Raw genomic sequence first — 15,561 nt, 5'->3', positions numbered from 1 at the left:
CCATTCAATACTTACATTACTAGTCATCCAGGAGGCCTTCTCAGACCCCCAAGGCTGACTATTCCCCCTTTTCCATGTTTGTTCTTGTTCCCATCACAACACTTATCACACCATATTTTACCTGCAGACAGCCTAACTAGATAGAAAGCTCTTTAAGTGAACACACATATATCCAGTGCTATGTACAGGGTCTGGCACATAATTGACACTTAGGAAATATTTGTTATATTTGTAAAGAAGACTAAGATTCGCAGTGTCTATGTCATTGTATCCAAAGCCAATGAAAGTTATTTTGGCAAAAAATATTCCCCATTCCAAATACTGTTAAAAACAAAATAGATTCTATTTTAATACTGATTGTAGTTCAGCACAGATATGTCTTGAAAGTAATGAAAAATATATTAAATATTTTATTTTATATTTGCTATAGAGTTTATTATAGTTTCTTTTCAAGAACTTGACCAGTTAGTTGATTATATGGAAACAAAATCTGCTGAATGGTCTTTGCTCTATGTATTTAAAATTTTCACCAAAATAGTCATTGTGCTGAGTTTACAGACTTGCCAAAGAATAATACTTAAAGGTACATGCTTTACTATGTAATACTCCTACATAATTGAAGGAATTGTTATGAATTTGACTGTAAAAGTGCTATTAACTTCTATTTCTGACCATTTTAGGACTATTTTCATGAATACTAGAATTGATTTCAGAGAGTAACGCTTCATCACATGGAAATATTTAAAATGATCTTCAGAGATATTTCACATGGAAAGATTAATTATTTACATATATTATTATGGAAATCATGTATCAAAATATGATGTATCATAGTATGATGTATCAAAGTGTTTGATGGCAGCTTCATATGAAGAACACCAGAACAAAAGTAGAACAAAATATTTTAAGTAAACTCTGTTAAAATATTTTCTTTAAAAATTTATTCTATATAGTATTGCCATGGCTATATTGGCTATATTAATATCAGACAAAATAGGTTTTGAGATAAGAAATATACTTGAAACAAAGAAAGTCATTTCATAATGATGAGGGTCAACATATCAAGAGGAAATAACAATTAAAAATTTGTACACTTGTAGAACCAGAGCCCCACAATACATGAAGCAAAAAGTGAAGAAATTGAAAGGAGAAACAGGCTATTCAATAATAACAGAGATTTCGTTACCCATTCTCAGTAATGGAAAGAACAACTAGACAGAAAATCAGCGGGGATATAGAAGGCTTGAATAATACTATCAACCGACTTGACCTATTTGACATCTATAGAATGATCCACTCCAACAATAGCAGGATATATCACATAAAACATTCTCTAGACCATATGCTATGCCAGAAAACAAGACTCAATAAATTTAAAAAGACTGAAAAAAAAAAAGTCATCCCAGACACAACAATAAAAACAAGAAACAGAACAACAAAACAAAACTTTCCTCTCAAGATGAGTCCATAAATCAAAATTCCAAAATGCGTTAAATTACGTAATACTAAGAAAGAAAGAAAAAATAACAATTGGGGCATAAATTCACTCCAGATAAAGTTTTGATAAAGAAGAGTCAGGCCAAGATTTAAAATATTTTTATTCAGAATAATCAAAAGTAAAAAAGAAGTAATAACACTATTAAAAAACAGTGAAATCATAAGGAAAAATTCTAGAACAGGTCAAAATAAAAAATAAATGGTGTGAATATTGAGGAAAACTTATAACCATTGAAATATAAAATAAGATATTGTCAAAGAGAATTGATAAATGGTAATGTAATGAGTAGTTCACCTGAAACAGTTGTGTTTCCCTTTTCCATTCATTCTTCTATGTTGATTGAGAATGTCCAGAAATATCTCAAGGTTTGTTCTGCTTCTTGCTCATTCATGCATTCTCTCAGTCAGCAGATAGTAATAAGCATCTACTATAGCAAGCAATTTTTTAGATGCCCTCATGGAGCTTATATTCTGGTAGGAAGAGACACACATTAGTTAAAAAGTAATTAATTTCATTGTGTCATAAGTGATATTGAAGAAATAAACTTTCCTCTTCAAGCTTAGTATGACTTTTGACCACACAGTCATAGTCAGAAAAGCATTCTTTGAAGCTTATCTAGGTCACCAAGTCAGAATTTATCTAAGGTTATTCAGCAGGAAAGTTCCAAACAGCCCCGCATAGTGAGTGCAGTCCAAGGCCTGTGCTGGCTAGGGGTGAATCATTATGGTAGTTAAAGTGTCATTGCACCAGTAAGTGTTCCTACTTTAGAAAACATTAACTAGAATCACACATATCAAAACCAGTAGCAGAAATGTAAAAATATAGAGCCTAACAGCTGTTTAACACTATATCAATAAAAGATTTCTTTAATACTCGATGCAGATAGAGAATTAATCGAAGAGACAAGGAAACCCAAGGAAGAGGGGTGGAAACAGAACAGAGAGAATATTTGATTAGTTTGCTTTCCTTTTCCTTTTATGTTCCTCATCTTATTTGTATAAACTAGTAATCCAAGGTCATCGATTTCAAGAATGACTGTTAGATATCCAAGTATATTGTATTGTGTTGTATATATGAGTAACTATTCTCTTATTTTGGACTGTCCTAAATTTATAAGCCATACATTCTAACAAGCACAGTGACTATTATTGCCCTTGTAAGCCATAAAGTTTATTTTAGGAAAAAGAAAAAAAAAATTATTTCTTAATATTCATTAGCTGAATTTCCAACCAAACTGCACAAAATTATGATTTTTAAAAGGTCATTAAAAATAGCTCATATCCCAATTTACTAGCCAAAATTAATTTGTCTGAATTAAATTTAAAACTTCCCAAGATTCAGGTCTAAGTTTGACCCCAAGTAAATATTATCATCCAACTTAATCCTGGAAGTAATGAATTGTACCACATTTACTATGGAACATGTTAATTACCTCAATAAATATTCTAATAGACATTTTAGAAGCATGGAAAAACTGCCACATCTGCTAAAAGGATGAGCCTTTCATACAGCCCTGAGTGACAAATCAGGAGCATATTTTTTCCTTTGAGAGAAACTCGATGGCATCAAGAGGAACCAGGGAAAACACCTAAACACAATAACTAATGCTTAACCCAGAGCACAGTCACGTTTATTCAATGATCTTTATCGGTCCCTTAGGGAAATTCTGACGTTGTTGAAAATCATTGCAAAGAAATAACACCCTAGAGCAGACATCACTCAAATGGCTTCCACATCTTACAAATCTGATAAATACAGGAGTAGGAGGGTATAACTGATGCTCAAAGTCAGAGACTAAAGGAATGACACTAGTTTTAGTCCCATATGGAAAAGCTACCTTTCAAGCTCAGAGCAGCAGACAGGGAGGGAGAAGAAGGAGAGGGCTGAGAGGGTAGAGCTATGCTACTTGCACGATGTTATCTGAAGGAATCAAGTGCAGCTACTCACACATCATCCCATGAGAAAACACATGATTAGAGCTTAAAGACTTAAATTCTTTGTACGGCTCTATTGTGTGACTCCAGAGAAGTTACTCAACATCTTGGCTCCAGTTTACCAAGCAGAGTAATTGGGGGCTATAGCGCTTTCCCTTCTGAACTCACTGTATTGCCAGGAGGATAAAGCAATGGGATAAAACCCATGATAAAGTTAAAACTTCTACAGAAATGTACTCTAACTACTCCAACAGGTGAGCTCAATGAAGTTTTACAGGAATCAGTAAAGAATCTTTCCCAAGTTATTTGCCCTCTGTAGATGCATGTTTGCAAGTCTCTTTCATTTTATATCATTAGCAATCAGTACGGCTCTAAAAAAGAATTGTGTCTCAAATAAGAAGTAAATTAGCCAATCTCAGGGAAAAGAACAGCTATTAGTACACACAAACTTTGAGGGATATCCACCGTAGCTAAGAAATTCAGCACATAGAGATGCGAGTGAGTTCCTGCCATGAATTCATCCTATTCCCAAGACCTTTTGAATGGGGGACTGCACTCCTGAAAGTCCTTAGCCCTGCCCTCTTCCCATCCCATCCCGAGCTGCCCCCACCACTGCTCACCTGTGTGCCCCAGGTGTGCCTGCTCTGTTCTTTACATAGAAAAGAATCATGAATCAGCTCTTGCCATTTTGTCAGGTAGAAGAGGTGACAATGAAAGAATTTTATTTTAATGAAACAGTCAAGGTCTGCTGGGCCTAGCATTTAGCCAACCGTTTTGATTTTCAAGTCTATCAGTTCCCTCACCTCCCATTCCCAACTGCCATCCTCCACGATAAATTTCTATAAGAGTGATAAGTTCATGGAGGGTATACTTAACGAGCTAAAATCCCTGAGCCTTCTTCCAAAATTACAAACAAGTTTTTAGCATAGAAAATTCTTTTGCCAGGAAACTCTTTTGTGGGTAGTTTTTGGCAGGTAACATTTCAAGACTAGATTAGAAATCAAGGGTACTCATTTCAAAGACTACTCTATAAAAACCATCAGTGATACCCTCTGAGAATGGTTTATTTATTCTTTAGAGAAACTGTTCCAACTCAGTGAGAAAGAATATAAGCTTTAATTGTAATCCACATGCAAGCAGAAAGAGAACATATTTTCTTAAGTCTTAGCCATAATATTTTTATTTTCTTAATTTTAAAAAAGTGGCATTGACCTATGTTCATATCCTCCCTTTGAGATCAAGCATTCTCCTGCTCAAAACCCAGCTACATTCCCAGTGGCTTGCACAATAAAATTCAAACTGTCAGATATTCAAGGTACTTCTTGATTTAGCCCAAGCTGTTTCCCTGGTCTTAAACTTCCTGTCCCCCAACCCTCCTCTGCCTCCCACAGCACGCTGCACTGAGTTACTCCTAATCTCATTAAAATACTCCTACCTCAAAATATGGAAGGGTGGATTTGCTCACATATTTTTATCTAATATGTTCTCTATTGTTGCTGCTTATTAAAACCCTCTACCTGCTCAAAGCTCAGCTGTGGGTGGTCTTCTCCATGAAACCTATCCCAGCTTCTCTAGTTGAAATTTAATCTCACCTTCCTCTCTGCTGTCCTGTTTTTGTATACTTCTTCCATGGCACTGCTTTATATTTAGATAGTTATGTACGTGATGGTCCAGCCCAACAGATTGTATGATCCTTAAAGCAAGAGATCCTGATTTATTCATCTCTATTCTACTGACAACACCTAACAGAACCTTGAATATTTATATACAGAAATTGCCAAAAGGAGACCTTTTCATAGATAAAGAATGAATTCAAGAGAGAAGTTCACAAGAGTGATCATTCTGAGATTATCTGATGACCAACAGAACCTTTTGTTCTGTCTCATCCATTGACATTCCCACTTTCTGGTTAACTAATAGTGGTAAAGTAAGAAAAGCTGCAATTTCCCATACAAGTAAAGCAATGCTCAAGGTGCTGTAAAAAAATGTTTTTGCCCTATATGGAGCAAGAAATGCCTGATATCCAAGCTAAATTTCAAAAAGGGGAGAGGCACACAATATCTAATTGCAATTATTTGTTGGCTACTGGAGTACTCTAAAGAATTTCAGAAGAAGGTGAGTCTATAGATGTATAGAAAGTGAATTTTATAGACTACAGCAAAGGTTTTGACTGCAAGGATCATGAAAAGCTATGGGCTGCTCTGCAAGAAATGGGCATGCCTCAGCACTGGATTGTGCTGATGTGTAACCTGTATTGTGGACAAGAAGCCACCATCAGGACAGAATATGGAGAGAGAGAATGATTTCCTATAGGCAAAGGTGCTAGACAATGGTGCATTTTATCTCCCTATCTGTTTAATCTGTACATAGAACATACCATGCAAAAAACTGGGCTAGGCTCAGATGAAGGAGGACGGAAAATTGTTAGAAGAAATATCAACAATGTGAGATATGCAGATGACGCCATCTTACTGGCAGAAAGCAGCAATGACTTGAAATGACTTCTGACAAAAGTGAAAGAAGAAAGTACTAAAACAGGACTGCATTTGAATATCAAGAAGATAAAAATCATTACTATAGAAGAACTACACAACTTTGACATAGACAATGAAGACATTGAACATTGATATAGTTAAAAATTTTGTTTACCTTGATTCAGTCATCAATTTAAGGGGAGACTGCAGCCAAGAAATCAAGAGAAGACTGAGACTTGGAAGGACAGCAATGAAAGTATTAGGAAAGATCATCAAGTGTAAGGAAGTATCATTAGAGACCAAGGCCAAGATTATCCACACCTCATATTCCCAATTACTATATATGGGTGTGACAGCTAGACAGTGAAGAAAGCTGATGGGAAAATTTGATTCATTTGAAATGTGGTGTTGGAGGAGAGCTCTACGGATACCCTGGACTGCCAGAAAGACAAACAAGTGGGTCCTAGAGCAAATTAACCCTGAACTATCACTGAAGGCAAAAATAATAAAACCAAGGCTGCTCTACTTTGGGCACATCATGAGAAGGCAGGATTCTTTGGAAAAGAAAATAATGCTGGGAAAAGTAGAAGGCAACAGGAAAAGAGGAAGACCAAATATGAGATGGATTGACTCCATAAAGGAAGCCATAGGCATGGGTCTACAGAAGCTGAGTAGGGCTGTTGAGGACAGGACATTATGGACATCACCCATTCATGGTGTTGCCAGGAGTCAGAGTCAACTTGACAGCATGTAACAACAAAGAAAATCTGTGAAGCAAAGACAGCCAGAGAAGTATATGTGGTCAAAGATGACTATAAGTAATGTTTTGACCAGAGTTACTTGGAGGCTATTTGTTCACAAATGTATCCTCAGCAAAGATGCAAGGATCAATAGAGCTCAGAGTCATTGTCTCCTCCTAGATGGCATTTTTGTGCATCACCGCAATCAATTGCCTTTGGTGGTTGCAGCCTACAGTTCTCTCACCTTTATTCTCCTGTTTCTAAACTGGCTCGTAAAGTTCAGTTCAGACCAAAAACCTAAGAGCACTCAAATTGAACTAAGGTCAGAACTGCTGAGCAAGGATATTTCCACAGGATCACCTCTGTTACCATTGCTTTAAGGTTAGTATCGAGTGATCACAGCAGGGTAGCTGCTTCCAGCTCTAAGATGCCTTCAGGAGATCCTTGGAGAAAACAGCGAAAAGACATCAAAAAAAAAAGAACAGATGGGGAGAGCTCCATAGGGAGTCCTTTCCACTATTTCTTTCTCCTTGCTCCATCAGGGGAATGTAAGCCTTAAGAGGGAGAATTGTTTGGAAGATATTAATACAATTTGTTTTGCTTTTTGTTTCACACAAACTTCTCCCTGTCAACCAGAGTTATCGATCAATCTTTTTTTTTTAATTTATTTATTTTTCCCCCAAAGTCCCAGTAGATAGTCGTATGTCATAGATGCACATCCTTCTAGTTGCTGTACGTGGGACGCGACCTCAGCATGGCTGGAGAAGCGGTGCGCTGGTGCACGCCCGGGATCCGAACCCGGGCCGCCAGCAGCGGAGCCCGGGCACTTAACCGCTAAGCCACAGGGCCAGCCCTCGATCAATCTTGATCGATAACTTGAAGGTAGATGGGAGTGATGGGTTAGGATTATTTTGGGGGAAATGCAAAGAAAGAAAGATAATATTTTGCTTCAGAGATTCAAAATAAGATGTAGAACAAGATGATAGTCTTGTAAGCCAGACTTTTCAGGAAGTTTTATTTCCCCCTGGATCCTTATGTCTCCTCCATTAGCATGTCAGTAACCAGGCCAGGTGAACCATAAGTTTTATGTAAGGTAGGTCCTGATCAGGTGGGAAAAAGAAGGTGGAAATCCCACGTTTTGGCCCTGAGATACTTGGGTAATATTGGGAGACAGACGCGGAAGATGAAAGAGTATATTTGTACCAATCTGCCCAATCTAAGATATAAATGTTGAGGGGAATGCCTAGAGAAAGAGGCTTTTGTCTGATTCATGTTTAAGAATATGGAAGGAATTATCTCTCAGGCTGCCCCTCACCTTTGCCTATCTGGGAAGAGACCTATTGAGTGTAGTCTGTGATGTAGAGTGGTACGGCAGAAGGAGGGCCAGAGCTTAGTGTTCTGAGTAGCCCTTGGATCCTGCACATCATGGGGAGGACTCAGAACTTCCTGCTAAGGCTTTAAAGGATTGTAGCTCAGCCGGAAGTGAGCCACTTTGGAAACTACTTGGTGAGAGGAGAGCTGATCTGACAGCATAGCTGGGAGTGGATCCCCAGGCCATGAGCCCAATGGAAGACATGGTACCTGTGAGAGCCAAGGTGATACCAAGTCAACCAGACAGTACCATCTGGTCAGAGAGAGAGGGAGAGAGAGAGAGAGAAGGAAAAGGAGGAGAAGAGGAAGAGAAGGAGTTGGAGGAGGAGGGGGAGGGAGGAAAGGAAAAGGAAGAGAAAGAAAGGGAAGTTAGACCAGATTTAAATGCCAGCAGGGCAAGCAGCAACTAGGTGGACAAGGGTCACTGTCACAGAGCATAGGGACCCCAGAACGGTACAATTACAAGGATACTGTTTGTGTACAAGGATCTTCTCACTGCCATTGCCACAAAGTCACAGTAAGCCTCACCCACTCCTGACAGCCAGGCAGCATTGAGGAAGGAAGCATGTGAGAGTGATGAAAATCTTAAAAGATGGACTTTTTTTTAAACTAAACTAACTGAAATTATTTATAAGGACTAAATTATTGTATTGGGTAGAGTTATTTTAGCATTATAATGTTTAAATTATAGATTTAGACTAAAAGCTTTTCTTCTACCTAGAGGATAGGGATTCATTGTGATGATCACATTATTTAAGAGATTATAAAGAATTTGAATGCTCTGGACTCACCTGAAGGTAGACTGAATAAAACTGATGTCCCAGCACATGGAGAAGTATGGCTTTGGCCTTTATTACTCTGCTGGTTGTTAGGGTTGACTAATCTGAATGGCTAGATGGGTGCCCCCTTTTTCTGACACCTCCAGTACCCTGAAGCTGGGCAATGGGTCAAAGAAGGCAGCATTCTCAGATGAAGCAAAGCTGCTCATCTATCCACAGGATGCTTTTCTTCTGGAACTTTGAGTAAACTTCTAAGAAGTATTACTAGGAGAGTCTTGAGGACTGTCTCTGAATGGAAGAAAACCTACACCCAATTTTATCTCCTCTCTTTTATTATTTATTTTCTCCCTTTACTATTTCCCTCATTGTCCTTTCCTCTTTTCTTGGAGAAATCTCATACCATTACAGCTTTCATTTCAAAGCCCGTTATTCAATGATAAATTTTCAAAAAGTAGTACTTGTTTTTATTTTTGTCACTAATGCTATCCTTCCTGCCATATTTTAACACATGAAAACAAAGACATACAAAATCAGAATCTGTATGACACAAATACAATTTAATTATGTAATTTACTTACACATGAGAGTGGGCATTTCACTGAGATCTTAATTCATGCAATATCGCCATTTCCAGTCAAGCTTCATAAATGCATCTATCCCATGTAGTTACTAGCTAAACAAAGTTCTTTAGGAAGAACTTTATTCTTAGTTCTTAGAAATCTACCTACATTAAGAGGTTTCACTTTTTAGTTTAAATATTGAAAAAAAAAAACCTGTAGTTTATGGGAAAATGTTAACAGATGACTGAAACAAAACACAGTGTTCATTTTGTCATGCATAATCTATGTGCAACTATGATTTAGCCGTACAGCCCTTTAAGACAGGCTTTCTAGAAGCACATTTTATACAACAGCAATTTCTATGTGTATGAAAATTGTTGAAGATCAACGCTTGGGCTATCCACATGGCAGCTGTAGCCATCACAGGGAGGCTGATTGAACCATTACAGAAGTAAAAGTCTCAACAGGCCAAAAAAGTTTTCTGTCTTCTTTTCCTTCTGGAATCTTTTCAAGTGACATTTTCTTTGCCTAGAAGTGGTCCCTATACTTTGATTTCTTTAGTTCATTTTGTCAACACTTAAATATTTATGTTATCTATATATCTCATTGTGAGTATTTTGGCTATGACTTACCGGTTTATGTTATGTACAACCTATTGTGTATATATGTACACATTTTAAAAAGACAATACAACTAATATAAAACAAAAATTTTATGCCCATCATATTGTTCCAGATAACCAGAAGGGCAACAAGAGAAGCCAAGTGTATAGTAGACATAATAAACATGTCCATAATACAGTCTTTTACAAGTATAAAATAAAGTTATGAAAAGCCATGGCCAACGTAGTCTAAAAACTGATGAGTAAACATAAAAATGAGAAAACGCACAGGATCTGAATTAATTCCTCTGCTCAAGGGGTGACATGTGATGAATGTTGGTCTTCAGGTCCCTAATTATAAGCTCTGAACTCCTGCACTAACCAAATTTCTATAAGTCCATGAATCCTTTACAATGATTTCTAAATCTCTTGGACAAAGATCACAAAAGTCTATTAAAACCTGTCTCTATTGCCTAACACTCCAATATGCCCATATACACACCCTCAAATGCCAGTCAGGATAATGCCATGGTTACAGTCTGTGGCTGGGGAAGTGTCTGTTATAAGCAAACAAAAAGAAAAAGATCAGGTGCCAAACCTAAAGAAATCAGTGTTTCTGCATACAGAGTTCTCACTTGAGTTCAGCTTTGAAAAAAAGTTTATTGTAATTACAAAACTGTGCTTCTGGGACTATTTTGGAATCTACATCTTTCTCTTCCATTTGTCTAAATAACTGGAATCACTGTTTATATTTGTAAAGTCCAGGTACCACATTTGATTAATTCCACAAGAATGTTGCAGAAGTTTGCCACTTATTTTATCTTCATCCAAATGCTCTAGCCTGCACCTTCCACCTTCAAGTTTATTAACTTTCACACAGTTGCTTATCTACTTGATATATGACTGACTCTGCTCATCTCACCTATAGTTTTGATCTTTTGCTCAAGTATGCCCAACTCAAAAAGATGTTTATAGGCAGCATCCTGGCCAGCTAGGAGCATTCATCCTAAAACATACCAACCTATTGAGACACAGATGCTCAGAGAATTCACCCCACAGGAAATAAAAAGTTAAATCAATACATAAATTGGTGATATGTTCATCTTAAAAATACCATATAATTTGAGCTGGCATAATATTTATCTAAACCAAATCTCATAGACCATTGAAGATTGCCCATTTGTGCTCATTAGCATAAAGAAGAAATGCCTTTAGAAGAAAAAGTGCCATTTTCAATAATCCCCAAAATTGTTTACAACATTTCTTTACATAAGGAGACCTAATATTTATAAAAGTATTTACTTGTTTTCAAATCACTTTAGTGTAGGTGATTTACCAAACCTCCACTGTGTGTCGAATAAGGACAGATCCTTTTTACCTGCATGAAAAGAAACACAGTGGAGAGACTGTCACATTTCTATGAGTAGTAGAGTTATTATTTACTGAAATATGTTTGACCCTGTGCCCTGGGTTTAATCTTTTCATGTCATGATACTTACATTTGTTTACTGCAAGTCTGTCTCTGTATAATTCAAATGTATTTTCTCCTCCTGATTTTCTCTGTTGGACCATTTGTTACGTGTACATTTGATGCCCACCTAGTATGTGTAAGCACAAATTCTCCCTAAATTGTGGGCATGTCAATGTGCATAGGGTTGGGTTGTTCATCTGTCTTCCATGTCTTTGCCTCTGTCCAGCACCCCGATCAGAATGGAAAATGGTTACTACCAAATCCCAATACTCTTTCTGCTAATACTTCCTAACTGTAGTCTCTTTATACATTTTATTATAATTTCCTCTTGGCAATACATTTAGATCCATTTATATACCATGCAACAATGTTCCCTAAAACATAGTCCATAAACTACTAGTATTCTGTGAAATGTTAATAAATGTTTCAAAAAGTTTTGAGACAGAATTTTGTGAAGTCAGTTTGGAAAGGCCCGGTTAACAAAGTTAAACAGAATTCTTGATTCAGGACTACTCAGAACATTTAACATGTTAATGTGCTATGTGGCTCTTCAAGAGGCAGATGACATATGTAGTTTTCCCAAAATGATTTGATTTAAGAGCTTTTCTTTGAGGAATATTTAAGGACCCTAGAGTTCTACAGTGCACAATTTGGGGAAAGCTGCTAATAGTGCCTGATCCACTTATTAGTTTGACAATTTTCTCTTCTCCAGAGAACAACTATTGTTTTACAGTATTACATTCTGAAAACACTTTATGATTCCAGTGGACATTATATTAATTTAAACTAAATCTCGGAACACTTTGTGGGTTCCTTCTCTATGTTCTTTAAACACAAAAGAGAAGTATATTTAGAAACAAAGTATTTCATATCAATTCAGGAAACATACCAGAATTTTATTGATATAATAATATTTAATGTTTATAAAACAGTCTGTTAGAATGGCTTAATGTTCAGAGAATGGATTTTGGAGACAGACAGACCTGAATTTGACTCTCACATCTACTACTTAAGAGATAGGTGATTTTTATAAATCTCAGTTTCTTCACCTATAAAATGGGAATAATGATATCTCCTTCAATGAATTTTTGAGAGTTAAAGGAAACAATGTATATAAATTGTGTAGCCTAGTGCCTGCCACAGAGTTAGCAAATGTGGTTGGAAAAACAGTTTACTTTTTATAACTATTTTTTTTATTATATGAATGCAGCAAAATTTTTCTCTCTCCCTTAATCCAGCAATTTTATTTCTTTCTCTATGATGCCATCCAAGCTAGGACCCAGACCCAGAATATCTTGTGTCGTTTTACTGCAATTGCTGTTGGGCCCTTTGCTAGGCTGGTTCACCCGTGCCCCAGCTGCGGTGGACATTGGCTGCTGAGGGTTCACACCCACACCCTTCTTCCACAATTGCCCTTGGCTGGCAGAGCCACCTGCAGATCCTGAGAGGTTATTCATGCCTCCTCCCCCAAGGACAGACCATGAATAATGCTTGAATGATGGGGAAGATAAGAGCCCATTCCTTTGATGCTGGTGGGACAACCTCATTGCTAAAGTTTGCTCTCCAAAGCTCTCCATGAAAGGAAGCCGAAGATAGACTTCTCTTGAAACCACAGCTTTGCCTACCTTTTCCTCTGCCCTGTTCTGCTTCTCTGACTCCCCTATAGGATTTGCCTGAGAGCACGCCTCTCATCTCAGGGTCTTTCTTCATTCAAACAGATCCTGAAATTGTATCTTCTCTTCTCCATCTGAGTATCATCATCAGTTTTATTAGAAATAAGTAATTATTTAGTAGTTTACTATGCCCAAGACTTGATGCCAGGTTTTAGGGTTCCTGAAAATTGGAAAACTCCATTTCTGCTCTGAAAAGCACATGGTTTTAATTAAGATCATGAGAACGGCCTTCCCCATTATTACTGTCAGTACAAGTCCACGTTTCTTCTCTCTTGCTCATTAAAAGCTCTTGGTATGTAAAAAATGCAAATTCCCCTTTCCATATTACTCTAAAATAGGTAATATAACCAGGGCCGGGTTATCCATCAGATGGCTCATTTCCTGAGTGACTCTGGCAAGGCCTGCTTGTTGTAAGGTTTGCTCAGAGACTGAAACTTTATTTGTTAGAAAAGATGACAAATTATTCTTAGTTCTGGTGGTCTCTGAAAAGTTAAAATAAAAAGCCATTTATTTGTAACCAACAAAAGCAAATCTTCCTTATCAGTGTGCAGGATTTCTTAATATCTTATGACATAATTCTTAAGGTAGGGTATTCAAACATTAAAGACAAGTCTACCAAATCCTTTCCTTTCTAAATGTACTTTGCCTCCAATCTTTTAAACATTGCTAGGCAAAGTTACAGGATGAGGTGAAAATGACATACTACAAATTCATTCGTTTCTTCAGCAATATGTTTATTGGATACCTATTATGTATTAAGTATGATCTTAGGTATTTATAATAGGGATCTTAATTTTAATTGGGGATAAATTAGATGTATCTCGATTCAACCTCCCCTGAGCCAAATCCCAATACTTTCAGAGCCACTGCAAAGCCGCCCAACATGAGGGAAAATGTGAGAGAGAGGAGGGTGGAAAAAGCCAGATGTCTTAACCCCTTGGAGAGGCCTGGTCTGGTAAGAGGTCCTGAAGCTTAAGCCTTATTTGCATCATGGTCAATTCACCTCTGCTGTCACTCCTGTGAGGAGGAGTTGCGTCTCAGGGAGCTGGAGTCAGGTTTCAGGTCCTGCAATGCTCCTGGGTTTTGCTAGGGGCCTCAGCATTTCAGCAGCCACAAACTGGCCAGGCATTTGAACCCTGGACTGAGAATCCTTTGTTTCTGTTGCTTCCCCTTGATACACTTCCAGATAATACTCCAACTCTCCCTTTAGGGCTACCTCCTCAAAACTCTCATTTTATTACTTTCATATGGCCCATTATGTAGAATTTTTATGACTCATTAGAAACTGCCTCTGAGTTTTTCAACATTTTTTTACCCTTCCTTGAGAATAAAGAAGGCCTAGTGATTAAAAACTCTCCATTGAGAGAAGATAAATCTTTTATTCTTGCTTGCTCTATTATCCTCTCTCAGAACAGAACGGTTTCCGGTCAAAGCAGTCGTAAGTGAATGAATAAATGAATGAATAGATAGATAGATAGATAGATAGATAGATAGATAGATAGATAAGAAAAAGAAAGAAAACAATAAGAAATGAGACAAGTTTGTATTCTCTCTCGGTGGATCACCTGGCCAGCCATGTCTTTGATGGGATACCCAATGACAGCAAGAATGGTCCTTTTTATGCATACAGGATATTAGCTAGTCTCGGGGGAAGAGGGAGAATCTCCCTCTGCCCTTTTCCTTAAGGTTCTTCTGGCTGGCCAAATAATCAACAAGACAGGTTAGCAGGAGAAAATAATACCAAGTTTAATAACATGTATACATGGGAGAAACTCAGAAATGAGCAACTCGTCCCTCTGTCTAAGCTGCTTGCTTAAATATTGCAGCTAAAGGCGAAGGAACGTGTTGGGGGTGGGTAGTGGCCTGGGACTTCAGAGGGCAGGAGGACAATTCTTTTCAGGGTCATCTATCGATAATGTGGTCAGGGAGAGATAGAGCTTTTTGATAAAAGGGGCTTGGTGCCCCTCCCATTGTAACATCTATTTTACATTATCTTTATAGCCATCATGATAGAAGATCTGTTCCAGGAATGAGCCACCATGCCAGATTCTCTAGGCAGTTAGTGGGGGAGGTCAAATATCCTTATTGTCTTCAGCTCGAAATAATCCGCATACCAGAGTGGTGCTTCCTGGGGCAGCTTGCCCTGAGCACCATCACTAGCTTTTATCCCAATTTAAGAATTCTGTTAAATTGGTATAACATAAAAAATTTTGTCAACGTGGCACAGGTACGTTAAAGCAATTGTCTAAACCCACAAAGCTAGTAAGACCAGCAAGACCCTGTCTAACCCACACCTTTGGGCTCTCAGTCTAGTGCTTTGTATGACACCTGCACTACCTGTGGTATCAGCTTCCTGTGAACGAGCTCCTGTAGTTCTTTGTGCCTCTTGTATGCCCATACCCTTTCAAATCTGTATACAGTTAATAGGATCGTTATCTTTCCTATGAAAGTGCATATTCT

This window comes from Diceros bicornis, chromosome 1 (genome assembly GCF_020826845.1).
Source record: "Diceros bicornis minor isolate mBicDic1 chromosome 1, mDicBic1.mat.cur, whole genome shotgun sequence".
Lineage (NCBI taxonomy): Eukaryota > Metazoa > Chordata > Mammalia > Perissodactyla > Rhinocerotidae > Diceros > Diceros bicornis.
Note: the sequence above shows the minus strand (reverse complement) of the source record.